This window comes from Hesperophylax consimilis, chromosome 2 (assembly GCF_061612785.1).
Source record: "Hesperophylax consimilis isolate HC1 chromosome 2, BYU_Hcon_1.0, whole genome shotgun sequence".
Taxonomy (NCBI): Eukaryota; Metazoa; Arthropoda; class Insecta; order Trichoptera; family Limnephilidae; genus Hesperophylax; species Hesperophylax consimilis.
Window position 1 is genome coordinate 26,120,623 of NC_142837.1, and position 23,491 is coordinate 26,144,113.

At 34.6% G+C, this 23,491-nt stretch overlaps 1 long non-coding RNA gene across 1 annotated transcript in view; it reads left to right on the forward strand.

Annotated features, from left to right (window-relative positions):
- Positions 1-23,491, forward strand: part of LOC149425845 (uncharacterized) — a 423,516-nt gene that overhangs the window by 240,543 nt on the left and 159,482 nt on the right. Inside the window, exon 2 of the long non-coding RNA XR_016304251.1 lies at positions 21,818-22,623. This is a non-coding gene — a long non-coding RNA (uncharacterized LOC149425845). The remainder of the gene's footprint in view (positions 1-21,817; positions 22,624-23,491) is intronic.

Here is a 23,491-nt window from a genome sequence, read left to right on the forward strand (position 1 = left end):
GTTACTAGCATTTCTTCAATTCACTTTAGCAACTAGCAACTAAAAGTGATGCTTTTTTCTCGTACATTTCAATTGTTAATATCGTTAAAAACAGAATACATTATAATTAATTATAATAATAGATTAATAAAATAATATGAAAATATAAAATTTATTCAATTCATTATAATTATTTAATAGACCTCATAAAATTGGTACATAATTGAAGAGTTGTTTTCATTGTTTCAAATTGAATCTTTTTATAGAGTTATGTTTGGCAATATCCCGATTAATGAAAAACAAACAGTTTACGACACTAACTAAAATAGAATTGTTTGCAGTTATTAGTTAATTATGTACTGAATTGACGTTTTTATATATTTTTAAAAATTTATTGAAATAAGTCGCCTTAAAATAATTAAAATCTCGTTATTGCAAGAGAGAAAAATTGAATTAGAAAAAAAATAGAAATGATTAGTTCGGTTTTCCCAAAATTGGCATTTCTCAAAATTACATAATATTTTTCAATATTTTTATACAATGAATCTAGTCCAGAAGAAGTATATTATGAGAAAACATTTTTATAATTTTAATTTATTTTTCTTAGTTTGGTTGGGGGTTTATTATTTGTTTATTATATTGAATTTTTATTACACCCTAATTTTATTGAATTTTTATTACACCCTATTAGTCGACAATGCGCCACCAGGCATCTGAAACTTGCCATCCCTCGTGGCTTTGATTCATTACAGACGTAGTCAAGCTTTTATATACGTACACTATTATTAATATATTATAATACAAGCTACAAGCGCCTTTTAGAACGTTTCGAAAGAAATTATAGAATTGCCCGTAGAGAATAGTACCTTTTGGTTATAGTCCATAAAAGACCACCAATTTGACCACTTGTCATTTTTATTTAATTTTTTTTTTCGAAGAAAAACAAAAAATATTACCGTGTTACAAATAACCTGAAAACATTTGAAAATCTCCTACTATCATCAGACTAAGCAGAAAATGTTGCTTGATGGAGGACTTGGATAACCAAGGAATTGAACACACGCCGCCTGGTGGGACCCAGGCACGATGTCTACTCTGTCACATTATATTTCATACTACTTGATCGGCAGACACCATAAGCTCAAATAGCGAAACAAACATTGATGCCACAGCTTTTTTGCAGTCAACGTTTATTTCTTAATAAAAACTGATAATTTCTTCTCTCATATTCTGCAGTATCCGTCCAGACCAAAGATATTAGAAGAACGAGATGTGCTATGCGCAGTTCGTACTGAGTGGAATTGTTTTGCCGAGTGTCGCCGGTTTTGTTCACCAATACTACTGCACACCTTCGCTTGCGCTAAGGTATCCGCACTAATACATAGAACAGATTTCTGTGCGTACACGTCCCGACAGTATTCAAAGTACCCTAATTAGGTAGTACTCCGGCTACGGTCCGGCGGCCAACATAGCATATCTCGTTCTTCTAATATCTTTGGTCCAGACCGTCACCCGGTTTATTACTTATTCTTATTAGATGTGAGTCAGAACACATCCAGATCTGAACATAATAAAATAGTGGGACGCTCATAATACAAGACTAACTTCAAACGATGGACTTGTTATTCCCAGATATCTAAATAAAAACGGTCAAAGAACCGTACAGTAAATACAATGTCCATAAAATTAAAAACATGTTACCAAACTCAATAAAGAATTATTTTCAGAAAGAGATGCATGCTAAAAAAATATTATGTGAAAAAGTCTTTTTCTACTGATCTATTCTTCTATCGGGTGTCTTTATACTTTTTCTACTGATCTATTCTTCTATCGGGTGTCTTTATACTTTTTCTACTGATCTATTCTTCTATCGGGTGTCTTTATACTTTTTCTACTGATTACGTGTTTGGTGACCAAATCCGTATAGCCAGGTACTCCCCCATCTTCCTCTTCCCCATCTCATTCCCCTCCCCACTACCTTCAAGCTTACAACATATCCCAATTGGGGATGCCATGGTCTTACTGTCTCCAGACAGTTGGGAGCAGTTAGGACTCTTGTGCGGTATTGCATAAAAAAATACTAACATTATTGCAAGTTCGCCTACAACTTACACATGCATACAAAGAACGATTTGTTATTGGATTTATTGAGCTTGCTTTTAACACTGATTCGTATTATTTTGTAAAACAGTAATGATTTGATTGTTTCGAAGTAAAAGTGATCACAATGATCACGTTTTATTTACTCGTTGACCGAGTTTCATACAAAAGTAATAACCATAAAATAATTCTCACGCAACGGAACTTTGATGGCGGCTTCAAAGTAGGGCTGTTCAAAACTATAATCCATTTCATTATAAACAAATGACGTAGTATAACGTTACTTTGAGTGGGATTAAAAATAACATCACGGTTATTCATTAGTACTTTCGCCGCTGAGCCGACGTTAAATCATTTACAATCTCGGCATAGGGGTCAGAGAAATGATGATTTATTATGCATTAAAATTACTTAAACTTTTATTATCCATTCACACAAACAACAGAAATAAATCTATAGTGAATCAAAAAAAATTATCTCATATTATAAACTCGTTCAAGAAGCAGCGGAATGGATTAATTTATTGTCTCTTTCAAATTAAATGTGTGGGACCAAAAATCTAATATATATTATAAAAAGAAACCCGTGTTTCTCTACCCGCCTAATTGTCTTCATTACCAGCCACTGCCACTGCCAACCAACCAGCCAGCCAACCCACTGGTGGTTATGAAAGTAGATAGTCCTTGGTGTCACATCGAAAGTAAGAGAGTTTAGTGCGGGTGGTAGAGCGTGGGTGGGAGCTGTTGACGAAAATGTGCTTTGTTATGGGAAGGCCGCGAATGCTTCAGATTATTCTAGAATAGGCTCGCCGTCTGTGTCGGTGAGTTTAGAAGGTTCCAGAAATTTCACGAAGGTTCTCGAATGCTCTAGAAAGTTCTGGAAGGAGACAGTTCAAAAAGGTTCTACAAGGTCTCAAAGGCGGAGTGTGTCGGTGAGTCTAGAAGGTTCCAGAAAGTTCGAGAATGCTCTTGAAAGTTCTGGAACTAGCCACAGAAACGCGTGGCGGGGCACAGCTAGTTTTATATAAAATCATCTTTGTCAAATTTAAAACGTGCTGATCATCATCCTTCTACATCAGAGCAACCGATTATACCAAGTCAGTGAACATCTTAAATTTATCTCTTAACAAATACAATAGATTGTTACCGAGGCAGTTTGTGCACTGTAAAAAAAATCCCTATTTCTAGTAACCTGATTTGGTGGTAACTTTACAATCATAAATTATACATTGAAGTAACGAAATGAAAAGCATAAAACATGTGCAAACTTTGGCGATAATGCCCATTTACAATTGAACTTTTCGAACCTATTCTGTATAAATTTCATTGATATCGAACGGACAAATTTTAGAAGATAAACTAACAAGTATAATGCTTTTACTGGTAATTGGATGTCTATTTAATGCTATTAAATTTCGTTCATTGTTTTAGTACCTACAATTTAACGACCCTACTATTCACTTCGTAGTGCGATGTTTCCCACTTAACTAGCTGAAACTGGGATAGATATACATTGATTAATTTCGTACGGACAACTTTTAGTAGATAAACTAACGTGTAAAATGCTTTTACTAGTAATTGGATGTCGATTAAATGCCATTAAGTCGCCATCGTAGTATAATTTAACGATCCTACTGCACATGTCATAATACGATGTTTCCCATTTAAGTAGCTGAAACTATGATATTCATTGAACTATGTATTCGACGAAGACGCTTAAAAATTCCACGAAAACATGGATTTTAGAAGCTCATTTTATCATCATATCATGCTTGATTGCATCATTATCACAGACATAGGAATTAATAGACGAGAAGATAATGGCGAGGGGTAAAATCAACTGTTGAAGAACGAATGGCGTAAGGCTGACTGTGATTCGTCAATAAATCAATCTGACAGTAAATAGGCATCTCGCATTATAATATCACCATTTACTTCTTAAAAGTAAAATCTGCTTTTGAATGAATAGACATTTTTACATGGAAGCGCAAATTACTCGCCACGTTATGAACTAATTTGCGAAGTCCAAATTCGGCAAAAAAATTCGGATCTATTTTCAGAGTCGAATATTTCGTTTAAGTATTTAGTTAAGACACTTTTATAAATGTTCATAATTTACTTCCCAGCAACCAACCAGCTTTGTGTTTTGCGTCCAGACGTTTCTCGATGTGATAGTATATGTTTCTAAAACTGATCTTTATTATACGATGTGAATATGCTTAAAATAAAGTAAAATAATGCTTATATATGGAATGTAATACGACAATTGGGTTTATTCTCTTTTTCACATCTATTTTTACAAGTTTTCATAGTACAAGTCAACATTTTGCCGTGTTATTTCGTAAAATGAACCGATGATGCCTCGACCATAGTTCGCACAAGAATGATGACGTCACGTTTTCAAATTTCACTTGAGGCCATACGCGAGCCCAGCCGGCTCCAATGGAACCGGTATGGGGAGTGGGGATAATACGCTTTTAATCACTTAGGGCAGGTCTACTAATATTCATATGTCTATGATCATTATACATTTTTTTGCTAACCAACTATATTTATTTTATACGTATCTAACTTTCTCTTATTTAAAAGATCAAAACCAACATTTCTACTTAAAGTATGTTTTATGATTAATACATGGTTTATAATTTATATGCAGTTTGCGGATCAAAAAAAATAAAATTATAAAGGGTTTTCCAATAAGAGGTGTTATTTTGAATAGCCAGCTATTTCGGTAGATGTTACTTTTGAAGCTGTCCTTTTTGGACATTTGACAAGCAAAATTGTCGCATCTGGGGCTCGGAAAACCCAAGAGTTCTTGTTGAAAAGTCTCTTTATCCTCAACATGTGACTGTTTGGTGCGGTTTATGGTCCGGCGCAGTCAATAGACCTTACCTTTTCGAAAATGAGGCTAGAGCAACAGATACGGTGAATGGATTGCGCCTTCGAGAGATGATTAATGATTTTTTATGGCCGAAATTGGATGGTATTGATCTGGACAACGTTTACTTTCAACAAGACGGCGCTACGTGCCACACAAGCAACGAAAACATTGATCTTTTACGATTTAATATCAAAATAACACCTCTTATTGGAAAACCCTGTATATATTTTCCAAATTAACGTCTCTATCTCAATGACAATTCTTTTTTCATTCTTTCTTCCAGGCAGGTAGGGACCATAATATTGAAAAAAAAATGCGAATGTGGGGGTCCAAATAAACAAGTCAATTTCAGATAAAAAAAATAAAAATCTTTATTGAACCATTATCTACGGCCATTATTTTGGAACAGTAACGGAACGCATAAACAAATTTACAGAGATACCATTCGAAAATCTTTCTTCTATATTCATTATATACACGAACTAAATTGACAGAATGAATCTATATGAAATATTATAATAATATTAAAACAATCGTACATGTTAAAGATATTATAATTTGTAAAATAGTAACTTTCCGCCGTGGAACAAAGTAACAACTCCTTTATTCTTTCATCACACCTTTACCTCGCATTTTTTATTATTTAGACATTTTAATTCGATGTTCCTTTTATTACATTTAACCCCGTGGTCGCGCGTGGCCCGCCTTGACCGATGCGTGTTCGGAAACGTGTCCCGGCCTTTTTATTGTCACCCATTAACGGGGCGATTTGTGTCACTGGTGTTCCATTATCGGGGGACATCTATGAACACGGCCTGTTAACTGACCACTCAGTGCACGGCACATTGTAAAAATGTGGTGCTTTTTTTCAGTAGGCCCTGAGGAAAATAATTTCCTTCTGGACCTGTGTCATCTTTGGGGATGCTGTGTAGTGGGTCATTTTTGGGGAAGGAAGAAGAGGAAGTTCTGAGAAGGAAAATGTAATAAGGGTCAATGTGTCCAGGAGTGCCTGACGTATGAATAAATTCCTCGCATTGCAGTGCAAGATGGGTCGAGATTGTCCGGCTGCAATGGTCAAAAGGCCTCCCTCAACCATTCTCGCCCGATCCGACCCGCCACGCAGCAGCAGGGCAAACGCATCTATCACCAAGACCTAGAAAAACCTCACCCCATGAACTGCTAAGGCTCACACCCTGCTAAGTCACCAAATGTAGCGAATTACTAAGGTGACCAATGGCAGTGTTGTTTGTTATCTAAAAAATGGTTCCTGGACAACCACAGAACATCACCACAAATTTAATTTTAAACTGCTGTGGCAGTTTTTATTTACAATATTTAAATATGCAATACAACCACTTCTCTTGTTTTGAATGGGCATTGTCTCTGTCCTTTAAAATTGTTATTTTGGCAAAATTTCCTGTAATCACTGTGTTGCCGTTTCTCTGTCAGCGCCGGGGAGAATTAGGAAGGAGAGAAGAGTAAAGAGAAGAGAAATGCAGATCTGTATTGGTTATCTAACCCATTACCTTTCTCAATATTCTAAATCTATTTACTATATTGTACGGTAATACAGCCGGCTGCAGACATACCGTAACGCTAAAAAAAATTGAATTCATGAGAATATTTTTCGATTCTATCGACAATAATTTGTTGAAAAGTGAAGCTGAGATTCTGTGTCCTCCTTTCTGCAAAATAGGTTCTTCGAGACTCAGCTTCACTATTTTTCTTTCAAAAGATCCTCCACATATCATCTCCCAAGATGACATTTCTGTGGGATGTATTTCTATTTTTCTTTAATCAGTCGTTAAATTTTTGATAAAAAAAACCATAATACATCTCTTTTTTTGGTTTTGCGAAGGATTGCACCTTCCTTCCTAGGGACCGAAGTTAACCGCGCTACCAACCTTGCCAAATGCCGATCTTGTAGGACCAATATTTATTTCGTATATTAACTGCTTTAATGTCATCCGATTTTTGAGCAATGAGTATAATGTCGGTTTGAGTACACGCGATTGTCACCAAAATTCGATAAAATGCATTGTCATAGATAGCGTGTCTATGTGCAGAGTTTCAGCTCGATCGGATGACAGGAATTAGGTTAATTTCCATTTCCAAGGTTTGCATTCATTAATTACCGAAATAAAGTTTCTATTTAAAAATAAATTAAAATAATTAAAAAGAGTTGTATTTAAAAATAGAGCCGATGTTATTCGAGCCATAGACGGAAAGTAATTCCCGCTTTGTAAAATGAATCGCCGCGCTATTGCAAACTTTTGTTTCGGAACACAACAGAGAATCACCGCTTATACAGTTCTGAAGAAGAATGTACTATTATTAATAACGGCTTTATTGATTGTAACAGATATCCATTAATTCCCGGTATGCTCGGTACAGGCAACAGCCAACACGGCAGAGCCGATAAGCTTCAGTAAATGTTTACAATATTTATTGAACTACAGATAAACGTTTCCCTGCCTGTGCATATATTAAAGGCGGAGCGGTTTCGCGAATACTCATCATTTAACAAGTTAATGTTGCTTTGACGTGCGTTTAGTTATGAATATTACTGTTTGTTTTTGTTATTTGTTTTTGGGGTGTTATGCCGTGTTTCGCTAACTCCTTCTTTAGCCTGGCTGAAGAAGGAGTTAGCGAAACACGGCATAACACCTTAAAAACAAATAACAAAAATACTTTTGGCCGTGAAAATCTTAAATCATATATTACTGTTTGGTTTTTTTTTGGTGTTTCTTGGGATGCGTATAGCAAGCATTAATTGAATTAATTCATTATCAATATTAGTTATTTTTAGGGTAAATTTAGGGCAATATTGCCTCCTTGGAATCGTGCATTATTTCATGATCAAAAATAATTAAGTTTTCTTGTAATTGTTCAGTAATATTATCATCTACACCAGTGCTCCGCAACCTTTTCTCACCTACGACACACCAAATTTCTTCCTAGAATTACGCGGCACACCAAAAGCTAAAATATATACATATAAAATTGATACACAAATTTTACAATAATTTTTTTTTTATATTTGAAAACTATACATAGATACATATAACTATAACATATTTATTTTTACGCAATCTTAATAATTATTATAAAATAATAATAAATTAATGAGCGATTAATTGTTAAATTAACCTGCGCTTGTTTCAATGAACACAAAAGTTTTATATTCGGCTCGATTTTTGACAGCGCAACCCGAAATTCTTGGTCAAGACCTTTTAAGCATGACCGCTTATCATTTTTAATTAATACAAGCGTTGAAAAACTTTGCTCACATAAATATGTCGTTGAAAATGGAAGTAGTGTTAAGAATGCTTTGATGGAAATGTGAGGATATTCTTTTTTAACGTAAATCCGGAAAACATCTAATTGATCTTCGGAGAAGTGAAGTTTTAATGTCATGTCATTATTTAAATCTGTAAATTCCACTCGAATTTGCAGAAGCATTGCTTCCGTAGAATTTATTGCATTGGTTGCAAAAGGATTTCGAATCCAATCGTATTGTTCCGTATTAATGGAATAAAAATATCGACCAAATTTCTGCTGAAGCATACTTAAATGTTGTTGAGCCAGATCCACAGTTAATTGTTTGTTTTTAATTGTACTATGGTTGATCCTTTGGTACATTTCCAAACATCTTTTTTGCAACACTTTCTGCCGAAGTTCGTTATTAAGTTTATTCAAATGCTCGAATATATCAGCCATGTATGCAAGTTTGGCTATCCAGTAATTATCATCGAGGTACTGATATAGTTTGGGCATATTTTGATTTAATCGAAACTCACACACCTCATAACGAAGCTCATCGTGTTCAAAAGTTCCTCAGGTAAATTTTTGACCATCAATACTTCTCGATGTATGCAGCAGTGTGTAAATTGTAACGCTGGATTTTTTGTTTTACATAAAAGACAAAACCCTTTTTACTACCCGTCATTGCCCCAGCGCCATCCGTGCAAACGGCAATGGAATTGCTCCATTTCATATTATATATTTTGAAGAAATCATCGGTTACTTGAAAAAATTCTTCACCGGCAGTTCGCTCTGGAACCTCCTTACAAAATAAATAATGTTCTTTAATAAAGTCCTCGTCAACGAAAAGTACAATAGCTATCAACTGTGCTTTATTTTTAATATCGGTTGTTTCGTTGATCTGAAGCGCAAATTTTTCAGCCAATAGCAGTTTTCTAATCAGTGTTTCTAATATATTGTGAATACGTCTTTTAACAGTATCTGCAGACAATGAAAAATAGACAATATTATGAAAAATATTTTGTCATTGTGTATTAAATACATAATGAAATATTGTAAAATGTCTAATACATTGAATTTGACCGCGGCACACCTGTGACCGGCTCACGGCACACCAGTGTGCCACGGCACACCGGTTGCGGAGCACTGATCTACACTATAGTAGACTTGGACAGGCTGCGTAGAAAGATCGTAATTTGCCGGAGTAGAAAGTTTTTTTTCGTAAAAGATTTTTTTTCGTAATACGACATTAAACAAAAAAAGTTGTAGAATTATATTTTCCGCGAAATAGTAAGCTTCAAGAAAAAAACTATCTCTATGCTGAAAGTTGGATCATGAAAAATATATACCTAATACTTAAGTATAAAAAAGTAACAGAATTTCAGTTATGTTTTTGACAAATTTTTCTTCTTCTGGTACGCTTTCCTATCGAAAGTTGGTCATTTGATCATGGCTCATCAGTGCGTTTTTCACATAGAAATAACAAATTAGCTCTCGACTGAATTGCACTCGGTTGAATTGCACTCGGTTGAATTGTACTCGATTGAATTGCGTTCAATTTTTTTAAATTTTTTATTCTTAAATATATTTGTATTACAAAGGTATAGTATATTGTCCTCCACACTAGGAGTTCACCTGTGTTGAATTGTGTATTGAATTGAATTGTATTATATTGAATTGCATTCGTTTGATTTGTATTCGATTTGGTTGAAGTACATTCGGTTGAATAGAATTCGATTGAATTGTATTCAATTTGATTTTATTTGGTTGAAGTACGTTCGGTTGAATAGAATTCAATTGCATCGTAGTCGAATAATATTTTCCACTGAATTGCTCCGGAGGGCACTTTGATAATAGATGGATTTTCTTAATTTTATTTTTATACTAACGAGATTAATTAGCAAATTACACAGATTAGATAGTAGACAGTCACAGGGGATAAACTAAGGTTATCAAAGTGACCAATTAGCGCTTCCGCTCATTTTCCGCTAGCGATGCAGACTCTTCTAAACTTCTATCAGTGAAATGTTTTGTTTCTGCCATTAATTGGCATTATGACAAAAAAAAGTTCTTGTTTCTTTAACTTAAAATTAATTACGACCATTTGCGCTCTGTCTTATTTTCCTTAACTCGTCTGTAAGCATAAAAATATATATTTCATTTTTATTAATATTATAATCTATGAGGCCCAGTTGTTTCGCAGAAATTCAAATGTAACATTGTTATCAAGTGGTTCAGCGTCATTTCGATATTTTGGCAGTTGAAAGGTCTTTTTCAGCTTTTAAACAAATTATGAACAGCAGAAGATGACAACTATTATTTTGTTAAGCTTTGTTACTGGAGGATTAGGTGGCAACAATTAATAAAATTGATTTATAAAATACAAACTAATGTTTTATAATCTGTTTGAATTCCAAAAGCTAATATTTTTGTCAGTTCTAGAATGACTTTATCAATTTTGTCTCCAGGACAAAAGCCCATGAAAGTGTAAGATCGGAAGATGCTTTTCAATTACTCATCGTCAGCCAAAACGGCGCCTACTGCTCTGGTCTGTTTAACAAGGAATGGTTTCCTGCTCCAATTGAATCACAGGTTTGGCAACCGCGACGTGTAAGCGGATAATATTGCTTGTGTTGTGATGGAGGACTTAGCCTGCTGAGGAATTGAACACACTACGCCTGGGTGGGACCCAAACGCGATGCCAACTCAGCCACTGACCGGTTGACGGAGACCTTGCAAATGTCAAAAAAATGGCGCCAAATGGTAATTTGATGTTAATGTTACATTTGAATTTCGAAATTTGATTTTTTGCGAAACAACTGGGCCCAAGTGTTTCAATTTCGCCTATCAGGGTCTTTACGAACGATGAAAAGTTATTCGTTATGCGCCATATACGAACGAAAAATTACCAGTCGTGTCGACAAACTTTGCCGAATGTTCATTTAAACGTATTCCTGAAAGTCGAGAGGTTGAAGAGATGATTACATTGGCAGTCCTGTGAATATTGTCTATGTTTATGATGTTTTTGACGTTTCTATGGTAATAATTTGAAATGTCAAAACAAAATGCCACAAAAGGAAAAAAAAGAGTAATATAAATATCTAATGGAAATAATTTAGAATGAACCTGTTTGAACAGCTCTAAATCTGGGTTGATTTTGTTAACAGCCCCAAGCCCACACTCAGCAGCCATTCCACCAGCAATTAGTCCTAAATCTAGATTATTATCAATCAGTTATTCTGGAAGATCAAATTAATCATATTGTGAACTATTATGCAAGCATTGATAATTGTGGCGCCTCCTCGGGAGTATAATGAGGAACTCTGTGTTTACAAAGGCACCGGAATCTCATTTTTAAAACAGTGACTACAAGCCGACGTACTTAAACTTTGATAAGCCTAAAATTCCTGACGAAGTCTTCGTCTGTCAAATTAGCGAGAGAATCAACCCTGTGGTGAAACGTTCTTGTTGGTCTCAAAGCAGCTGCTTCAGCTCGCTCTAAATTGTATTGTTTACTGGTTCGACCTACTCGTTTTTTGAGTGGATGAATTTTGACGTTTGGCGTCTAAATACGTATCTTCGGCGAGATTCAGGAATACGAAAGTCGACCAATGTACGTACTTTCGACGGCGATTGCGAGCGGCACGGATTGGAGAATCGCTACCCCGCTGAGTAAAAGTCTCGATACATATGATCTCTTTAAAGAAATCTTAGTTCTTACCTTTAAAACCCCCCTTTCCATCACATATCTGATCTTCAACTCAATCTGATTCGGTCAACTAGGATATTTAAGTGACTTTTTCTAGTTCAGCTGTTTTTTCCGCTGTTTGCTGTCGTTTTTGCTGTTGCTGTTGCTGTCGTCTCTCTAGGTTTTTAACACAGGCCATTAACCCTTTATCTAACTGCGGACAGTGTTCAGATGGATCATTTTACTGTTACTATGCAAATATCAAATAATCAGAAGACACTTTATTAAACGATTAAATTTTGAGTTGAGAATATATTTTATGTTCTACTTTTATTTTATTATCTTTTTTTTAACATCGTTTAATCAATCAAATGGAAGAACATTATTATATTCGTGTGAATTCAATATTATTTTCAAACACATCGATTTAAATTTCACTTTTGTTTTTGTGAATGAATGAAAGCATAATGCAAATTTGGAAGCGGAAATTAACCCACTCTCCGACATTCGATCGAGCTGAAACACGGCAGAAAGACTCGTTGTCGATGTGTTCTTTCAATGCATACTTGATGGCAATTACTTACACACACGTCGATATATACGCATTTCTTTGAAATCGGAAGACCTTACAGGAGTTAATATTTGAAATAAATATCGGTCCTACCCCATCGGCATTTGTCTAGGTTTATAGAGTTGTCAACTCCAGTTATTGGGCACCAACGTTCAATCCTTAAGGCGATGCCATACGTAGTAATGCAAAATCATGTGTTTTTGGTTTGAAAATATGGTCGCCTAGAAATGTTTCAGATGCTTTAATTAAATCAAAATTTCCTACTTACGAACCCATTTTCGGTTATGATTTTATTTTATAATGTAGCAAATTATGTGATTTATAAAATGATCGAAAAAAAATCAAATATTTATGCCTGAACATCCACAGAATAAAATAAAAGGAACTTTTTGGCCATGTTTTTTTCTTGCATAAATCAAAACAGGCGGATGGTGTTAAGCGGGAATTTAAACCTTATCGCCATCTACGTAAGGGTTGTTATTGATAGCGGCTCAATTTAAAATATTACATGACGTAGTGAATTGCCTTAATCAATCGTAATATATATTTTTTTCGGGTGATTTTTTAATCTTTTTTTTTCAAATATCCTAGAAAGTGTTATTGACTCTTAATTTTTTTGTAGTTTTAATATACTTGCCTAAACTTGAGATTATTTTTTATATCATTATTTACAAAAAATATTTTCTCCAAAAGTTGATTTTATTTTTGTACAAATAAAATGGTACTCTTGTCAAATACATAAGTATTTTTGATACAAAATAATTTTTTAAAAAAACCAGTCAAAAATATATTAAACTTATAGAAAACTGGAAAGTTATAGAGATGTCACCGCATGGCCCCGGTGGTTCAAAAATTGGTTGTTAATTTTCTAACTAACTATTAATATTGTGGCATTAAAATTTTTTGCAAGTGAAATTGTTATTTACCTTATTTTGACATTCCCCGGGGTTTAAGTGAAAAGATTCACGAAAATAAAAATTCAAATTTGCAGAAAATCCTTGAAGTAATAATATATCATGTAGAAAATATATATTTTCATGTCGCATAAGTATTACAAAAATACAATTTATAAACAGTCCCGGTTGTCAACTTTGTAAAACTTTATCAAACATACGAATTTTTTACGTATTTTTCGAACCGAACTTTGGGTAAAATAACTTATTTCCCGGTACTCGCCAAATTGTTTCTTTGTGCAAATGTAATTTTAAAATACGTACGTTTTTTTCCAAAATTTGTCGTCTGCGTGTTGAATATCAATATTTCAATCAGAGGCGGTAGAGAAAGTCTTCACGTTTTTGGTTCTTTTTTGGCAAACGATTTGTGTAGTTCTCTACAATTTTCTGAAATTACTTTGGCAACATTACAATATTTTCAATATTATATATCGTAAAATCTTCATTTTTCTATTTCAGGATAATTTTTGACTTAACGCCAGTAAAAATTACTTGCTGGTTGCCTCATGTACAGCAACATATTTGGGGTAGATATCTTTACATGGTCATCCTTTATCGTTCTTTTCCTGGCTTTTCAGTTCTAGTCACCCCTAAAGAAATAGGTTGAGTGTGAATAGTGGGGTCTCACCTGGAAGATAATGATATATATCACTCAGATTTATCTACCTACAATTTAATTTTACGTTGCAGGTATCCAACGTGTAAAAAAATAAACATTTTAAAATAAATAAAGAGTTTGTTTGCTCAACGTCCGGTTTAAAACCCTGAACTTTTTGGCTACGGATTTCACCAGATTGCCGCTATCGATGTGTTTATTTTAACTTTTAATTTAATTCTAATTATTTTTTTTTGTTTTATGTCTTTAATAATGTTGGTATGATGTTCATCGCTTTAACTTATTGTAATTTTCGACATTGACATCAGATTTCAATTTATGCTACAATTCAGCTATGACGAAAATGACTTTGGTTTTCAATATATGTTCAAACTATTGATAAACTTATCAAAAACTTTTGATAAGTTTTGACGACGTCGCGACAAGCTCTTATGAAATTCCGCTGCGCATTATTTGCTAGTAAGATAATATAAATTCTCGTTAAATCTCGATGACAAAGAAAGACACAGGCCGCAGGAAAATGTAGCCTTATTTAGCCTTTAATAATGTTAAGTAAAATGTATTATAACTTACACGAACATAATTCTGAGTGGTAAGAAGAATGTCGTTTGATTTTGGGGGTTCGACGGGTTCGGCTTTAATTCATGTATGAAGAAAAATAGAGTAAGGCTGTTGGTTTCGACAATATTGCTGTTGAGTACTTTAAAGAAGATAAGTCACACATGGTTGCGGAAACTCTTTAACTAATGTTTTAAAAAGGGTTACACGCCATTAGATTGGAGAAGGCCTGTGATCGTGCCGTTTTACAAATGTAAATGGTCACGTAGGGAATGTGGGAATCATAGGGTTAGCCTGCTAAGTTCAGTTTTTTGATAGAATTTTGATTGAAAAGGTAAGAATGGAAACAAAGGATAAAATATGGATGTGCAAGTTGCATTTATGAGTGAAAGGGGGTTAATGGACCAGATTTACTCGTTGCTCACCGCGAATTTGTAATCTCTGAGTATGTGCCTGTTGTATGCTGATGATGTAGTGCTGATTGCTAACAGTATGAAAGATCTACAGTCTCTCGTGTCTAGAATGAACGAAGTATATATGAATAATGAGTTAATGATGAATGTAAGTAAGTCTACAGTCATGGTGTTTGAAAGAGAGAGGACGAAAACAATGTGCAATATAGTTGTGAATTATGAATGCTTGGAGCAAGTGAATAAGTTTGTTAATTTGGGAAGTATGCTTACGAGACGTGGGAAGGTTGACATAGATATTGAAAAAAGGGTAAATGCAGGTAACCCCATTAATGGAGGACTGAACGGGGTTGGCGCTAACAAAAAAACTGTCCAAAGAAACGAAGCTAGCAGTCCACAATGGAATGCTGGTACCTACCCCAATATATGGCAGTGAGACGTGGAACTTGTAGAGGAAGGATGAAAGTAGACCGAATGCTGTGTAAATGAGATCCCTGAGGCGCATGAGTGGTAAAACCACGTATGGTCGCGTGAGCAATGTGAAGATCAGCAAAAAATGCAAGGCTGGTGTAAGCGTAATGAGTAAGATTAAAAAAGGGTCGCTTATATGGTTTGGACGTGTAAAGCGAATGAACGAAGAAATGAGTTTTTGTGTATGTCGCAAATGTGAATGTTAGACGAAGTCAGGGACGCTCGAGGAAAACATGGCACGATCGACTGAATCAAATACTTCAAGAGTCAGAATAATAGAAGAGTATGTATGATACGATGTATGAATGTGAGTGAGGCAAGGAGTGTTTGACCGAGTTGTTTAGCGGCCCGTTCTCTCTGCCTACCCCCGCGAGGAAACGGCGTGATGGTTAGTTAGTTAGTTAGTTAGTCAGTTAGACGGGTTCGGCTTGATTTTTTTTTCCGAAACGCTTTTATCCAAATTCAATAATGTACCCGGTGCCAACGTTTCAGCGTGCCTGTTAGTATTGACTTTTATACCGGAACCGATCACAGTAACACCCACGATAAACTAAGCCTCGTTATAATAATGTTTAAAACATTTTTTTAAAATGATTGTCAATAAACGTACACTTAAATTTATAACTTATTAACTTACACTTATAAACTTTCCCAAAAATACATGGTTTCGACGCGCCAATAAATGCCGACTAGAATATTTTGTGTGCGGTGAAATTGCAATGTAAAAAATTACATTCAATATAAAATTAAATAGTATTTTAACAGAAATGAAAAAAAGCCTCTTTCGAAGAAAATTGGCATAGATGTTTTTTTTTTTTTTTTAAAGAAAGACAAACATTCATAGGTTACGAATTACCTGAAAATATTTTAAAATCTCCTTCTGCTACCACAGTTAGCTGAAAATGTTGCTTTTGTTGTGACTTAGCCAGCCGAGGAATTGAACACACTACGCCTGGGTGGGACCCAAACGCGATGTCAACTCGGCCACCGACCTGTCAATGTTGGATCGATAAAAAACGCTATCGGCTTCGCCTGAGATTGCAGTTTCTTTTTTCACAATTATTTTACCCAACGAACACTTCAAAATATGGAATAGCCAAAACGGACTCCGGGTTCCTATTTTTTAAATGTTTAATGGATATTGACCATTCATATTGAAAATGGTTTCGTGGGCCTAGAAATTGTAGGTAAATTTCTTGTGCTTAATCAAGCAGTTTTAGATTTTATGCTCTATATTTAAGATTTCGACAAATTTCGTCATGTTTTCATTTACCTTTAACCGGTAATATGGGTAAATCAAAAACAACGAACAAACTTTTATTATGTAGGAAAAATATGTCAATACTTAAATTCTACATACTTTCACCGTAAAAAGCTGACATTGTTGCTTGTACAATAATTGTCATAATAGGTTTCAGCGTGCGGAGGATTGAACCCGTGACGCGTGCTTGCGTACCCGACTACAAACCGGCCTTATATTATCACCGGTTTAGTGGGGCGTTTCAACTGGTAAATCGAGGTAGTAGTGTAAAACAGTGCCAACCTAACCTAACCTTACCTAGGCCTGGTAATGGACATGGGCCCGTGGCTTGACGGATGGTTGCGGACTTCCTGTTTTACGCTTCTGGTTTGAATCGTGGATCGTTTCCTCTTTGTTTCGAATGTTTCGAATTGAAAGATTTCGCGATATGTAATGCACACGGCTGTCATGCCACGTAAATTTTCAAAAAGCTTTATATTTTTATTTGTTTCGCATTAATTCATGCGTTTCAATTTATAATTAAATTTTTTTTTCAGAGTTAAAAAAATCGTGTAAAATGTGCTTGCATTTTATTTGACGTCTTCTGTTCCAAAAAATAAAACCCATTCAAAATTCCTGTAATTTTTGGTTAATCTAAATCTCCTTTCATCTATAATAAATCATAAACAAAACAATTAACTAACTTTAACAAAAGTTATAAAATTATAAAACATAATAATGTTAATTTAAGTCTTTTCGGACACTTATCTATACTATAATCCGGATTTAACTGTATTACAGTTTATCTTTAAGTATCTCTACTTTTTTTTCCAAACCAATATATACTTTGTAACTTTCAATATTTATCATAATCATTTTTTTTAAATATGTGAATTTAAACTGCCTTAGCTCGAAAAGAATTCAAGTTTCGAAATAACCGTGATTATCTTTCACTCCGAATTTGTGCATTTAACGAGGTAAGCAGTCATATCCGTTGATTTATTACATTTTCCTAACATAAAAAACATTATATGAAATAAAACAATCAATTTTTGAACCGGGGAAGAGCAACAAACTAGGCTAAACATAGAAATCGCACAGAAAACGATCTCAAGGCGATGCACTACGTCGTGGAATATTTTGAATCGAGCCGCTATCAATAACACACCTTACGTAGATGGCGATAAGGCTTAAATTCCCGCTAAACACTATCCATCTGTTTTGATTTATGCAAGAAAAAAATATGGTCAAAAAGTTCCTTTTATTTAATTTTGTGGATGTTCAGGCACAAATATTTAAATGTTTTTCGATCATTTTATATATAACTTAATTCGCCACATTATACGATTAAACCATAACCGAAAATGGGTTTGTAAGAAGAGATTTTAAGCTTTAAAGGAGTTTTTATAGTCCTTATACATTATTTTTTTCAGGGGTTATAAAAAGACTTATCTAAAAAATTCTCGATTATTTTAAAGGCTAGGATGTATTCTACTCGCAGTATTTAATTAAATCATCTTAAACATTTCTAGGCGACCAAATTTTCAAACTAAAAACACATGATTTTGCATTACTACGTAGTATTGCATCGCCTTAAAGGTAATACTAAAAAAACATGGACTGACTGATACAGACCAAATATTCAACAGCTGTGACGTACTAGATATACGCCAATTATACGTTAAAACACTACTAAACTACATTTTCGACCAAAAAAATAAATTTCAACATACACATGATATCACTAAAAGACCAGTTAGACAAGCGTACAAAGAAAAACATAAAAACTCTGACGAAAAATACAAGCTTTGTACAAAGACACTATTACTACCATGCTATCAACAGTCTAACACTTGAAAATAAAATTGAGGAAATCAAAAATAAGTTCTGTCATAAAATTACAAAATGGATTAAAGAACATAAAGACAATATTACCAAAATAATAAAAACCTATACGTAACACACAAAACCAATATAAAACACACATCACTCACGAACACACATATGTATAAACATATAATATACATACCGAATTAAACTTTATTTCTTTTTCTTTTATTTTAATTTACTTTGATTTTAAATCTATATTTTTAGTTTAATTTTATCTCAATCTAATGTGAAATGTAAAATATTGTATCAAAATAAATAAATAAATTAATAGGACGGATTATGCCCGACTTAATCTGAAATACGTCACTAAGATACGAGTACATTAAGCGGGACCCCGTGCCCTCTACCCAAACAAAACTTTACTTGAATAGTAGCTAAGTTGTACTTAATAATTGTCGCGAATGTCGCTAAGTTGTACTTAATACTTTTACGTTAAGTACGCCGGATTCGTGTTATACCTAAACCTACGTACAAATATAGCTGTACGTTTAACGCCCTCTTATTGATAGTGCTTTAATGTGTTTAGAATTATAAAATGTGCTTAGATGAGACAAAATTTTCATACTGGAATAATGATTGTGTTTCTCTTTGTTGCTATGAAGTAATTTGTAACTATTTTGTATGGGTTTTGTGAATACACTGAATGAAGGAGTTTGTTAATTGGATTCACGTGGTTACATTATTTAACGTAGATAAACACTCTAAACATTAATCGATAGAGGTACTAATTCAATACACGAGTGACAAAACCTAAAAGAAAATAAGAAAGATACAATAATTATTACTTGCAACCATTAGTAGATAAATAGTATGCGTGCATAATCTCTAAATAGTATAAAATAAAGTCGCTATCCGCGTCTGTCTGTGCGCTTAGTTCTTCTAATCTACGCAACGGATTTTGATAGGGTTTTCACCAGTGGCGGCTCTTGTAAAATGTCAATTGGACAATGACCCCCAAATATGCTGCAATAGCTAAAAATTGGATTTAACAAACTACCCAATTATTAATGAAGTTTGAATATTCGCGGCGATTCGTAATCCGTCATCGTAGAGGGTCCAGTACCATCTAGCGCCCAAATGAGAAGCTCCTGTGTGTACCTAGCATGGGTTACTTTAAACTTTGACCGAAAAAGATATTCTTTCTTTCTCTTTGCCTTAAAGACAAAGGAGGTGACACTATCGTGTCTGACGCGCGCTTAGTATCATACAAAATATATTTTGAATAGCTTTTTGGACGTGACCAAAACATTTTTGGAAATAAAGTTAAATAAAACAATATTGTGCTGCCGGCTTCAGAATAGGTAAGGACCGGCAAATTAATAACATATTGGCGTTTTTATCATATTCCCCTCGGATTACTAATATTACCCCTTATTTGGTGTTTTTCGATTGACTTCCCACTTCCGGAACTGCAGAGCCGCCTCTGGGTTTTTTCGATTGACCTTCCACTTTCGGAACTCCAGAGCAGCCTCTCGTTTTTTTCGATTGACCTTCCACTTCCGGAACTCCAGAGCCGCCTCTGTTTTTTTTCGATTGACCTCCCACTTTCGAAACTCCAGAGCAGCCTTTCGTTTTTTTCGATTGACCTTCCACTTCCGGAACTCTAGAGCCGCCTCTGTTTTTTTTCGATTGACCTTCCACTTTCGGAACTCCAGAGCAGCCTCTCGTTTTTTTCGATTGACCTTCCACTTCCGGAACTCCAGAGCCGCCTCTGGTTTTCACCATAATTAAGAAATTTTCTTCCGAAAGGTTTATGTCTAGAATGAATGCATATTGTATTTGTAGAAAGTAGAAAAGTCAATGTTTTGTAATCAAGTCGTAAAATATATTTTTTTTCGGGCGCTTACGTTGCTAACGCTGGCTAAACCTTATGAGATACATCAAAACAATGTACTACGGAATTACTAACTCCTAAGGTTTAACCCCCAGCAACGCCAAGTACACGTCAGCTAGTCTGTAAATAGTAAGAAATAAAGTCACTACCCGCGATTGTCTGTTTGTGTGCTTGGTTCTTCTAAACTACCGAACGGATTTTGATAGAGTTTTCACTATCATTTACAGAATTAAAGAGAATTATATATATATTAATATTGGCATATTTTATTTCCAGCAAGTAGAGAAAAGTCGACGTTTATCCAAGAATTCACAAAAACAAAACTTTACTGCAAATCATTCACAACTCCGAGCAACATTATTTATGTATTTAACAGCTAGTTATTTATAAAATGAAATTTTATTTTAAAACCTACCTTTAAGAATGAGGATTATAATATTGCAATACGTTTTTTTATCACAAATTAAATTTAAACATAACTTTGAGGTAATGATTACAAAATTTATACTAATGAGTCGAATTTACGACTGTAAGTGGCCGATTCATTGTTTAATATAAACTAAAAATCAAAAGTGATTCCTCACATCCATATGTAGGTACTTTATCGGTCCGATGTGCGGTTTTTTTTTATAAATCGAGGGGCCCAGAAGTTTGCACTAGAATATCTTAATGGGGTAGTTTACTAAGAAAAATAGACTTTTATCAGTATAGATATCACTCTCAAGAGTTAGCAGTGATCTCTCTCCCGATATCGGAAAATATCTCGTGTTTGCGCAGTTGTTGAAAAACGCAACTTTTACATTCCGATAATTATTTTATTATATTTATTGGATAAAACACAATACTATACTGTCAGCACTATTTTATATATTTTGCAATATTGATGATATTGTCATGGGAATTATTTAGTAACCCAAATATATCTTTTGCTTTGATATCATTTTATATTGGTTTAATGATTGTGTGCCGGATTGAATCATCGACCTTTGTGTCTATAGAAAGTTATCTCTAGACGCTATACTATCAATCACGAGTCATGACTTTCATAATCCGTTATTGTTTGCTTTTTTCCCAATTCGCAAATAATCGACCACTGCTATATAATAAAGGACTTCTAGTTTTCTTCAGTATTCTTTGACCACTACTATGTAGCTATCCGCCGAAAAATCATCAAAACCTACAGCAAATATCCGGTTTTACCAACTGCCAAAGTGCTGTATAATTTAAAGTTCGTTTTATAAATACAACAGTACGTCAGGTGTTGTCTGTTGTATTAAATAGCGTGGTCTGGTCAAATCACCACCCTTTTTTATTACATTTTATGACCTTCAGATAGTTATAAGGCGTGTTTTTTCTGTTACAGGTCTAAGTTCCGCTCCACAGCTGCTCTCCTACGTGTTCGTCTCGTCTGGCTACTTCTCGACACCTCCTCTCCGTAACTTCTAACTGTCTTCACACCTGTAACCCTGACTCACTCTCGACTCAATTCTTCATCTCTCCACCGCGGTTGAAGATTCTGAAGAAATCAAGTGTGCGACCTTGATTTGCAATAGTGAAATCAGATTTATTAATCTTTTCATCATCTCGTTACAACGAATAAAGTCTCCAACCGCGACAGATCAGGAAAGAGATTGCCGCAGTGTGACGTGGCGCTACGTCACAAATTGAATCACATAATAATGTTGCTGTGATGAGCCTCGCCTGAAAACTACACCGTTTTGTATAACATGTTTGAGTTTCGGTATTTTTATTTGATTTAATGCAATTGATTTGAAATGAGTCTATTCGATTTGAATAAATTCCACGTCAAACAAACTGTGAACGGTAATAATAATTGAATTAAAGACTACTAATATAAAGTGCTTTTTAGTGTTTTCTGGTGCCAAGAGTGTCACTGATTGAACTTGTCTTTTGTTCGTTCAGGTTGAATTTTGTTCTGATTTATTTTGTGTGTGTTTATTTGGTGTTATGATGCATTCGAGATGTGGGCTAGTGTTACGAGTTACTCTCGGGGTGTTGTGCGGGCTGCTGGTGAGCGGGTGGCTGCCCGGTGCACGCGCGGTCAGGAAGGCGATGGTGTTCAACAATGAGTTTGCCGTCCACGTCCCGGCGGGGAAGGAAGCCGCCGATGCGATAGCTTCCAAACACGGATTCGAAAATATTGGCCAGGTGAGTTTCTTACTGATACATTTATTAGGAGTATGCTATTGTTGTATGGACTCCGCTCCATATATGCTGGAACAAATCCAGAAAATCAGGTATAAGCTATATATCTATTTGCGACCGCATGGAACTTATCCAAGGTTCATGCACCATATGGACTTGCTTGAGGCAACGAATAAAATTTGCCTCGTTGCTTCGTTTAAATACAGTGCATTAATCTGTTGATAGTCCACTTCTCTTGGAATGCTATGCTTATAAGTGCCTGAATACTTCACCCGTATTTCATGACTTGTTCAAGATACCACACTGCAGAACAGATGTTCTAGTACATCATAGCATGACAAGAGGAAAGGTTTTATTGAATGAAATTTCTAATACCGTAGATATGTTTAATTACTCTTTAAATACCCACCTTACTTTTTGATTGCCCATCTTAATTATTAAAATTAAGAAATCTAACTGTATATGGTTGATGAATACGTTGTACAATAATAATAATTTTAATAATAAAAAAATATTTACCTATATATTTCAACATCTACAAATCAAATGCAAGACGCGATTTTTCAGCAAGGGCACTCGGTTTGATCAAATTTGTCATGAAATGTGAAAAATATTAAGTAATCGAGACAACACTTTCATGGCAAACAAATTGCGTGATTTTTACAACTAAATAACTGCTATTTGTCGTCTGCTGACACTACTTGACAAATTTCCAAATCGAGAATATCGCTGATTACGCAGACTACCACGTGTCAAATGAGCTAACAATTTAGAATATTATTTTTAAATTATTTTCAAGTTTAAAGTACCCAAAACGACGATTTGTACTTATCTTTATTCTATTCCAAATTACCATCTCTATAAACGTCGC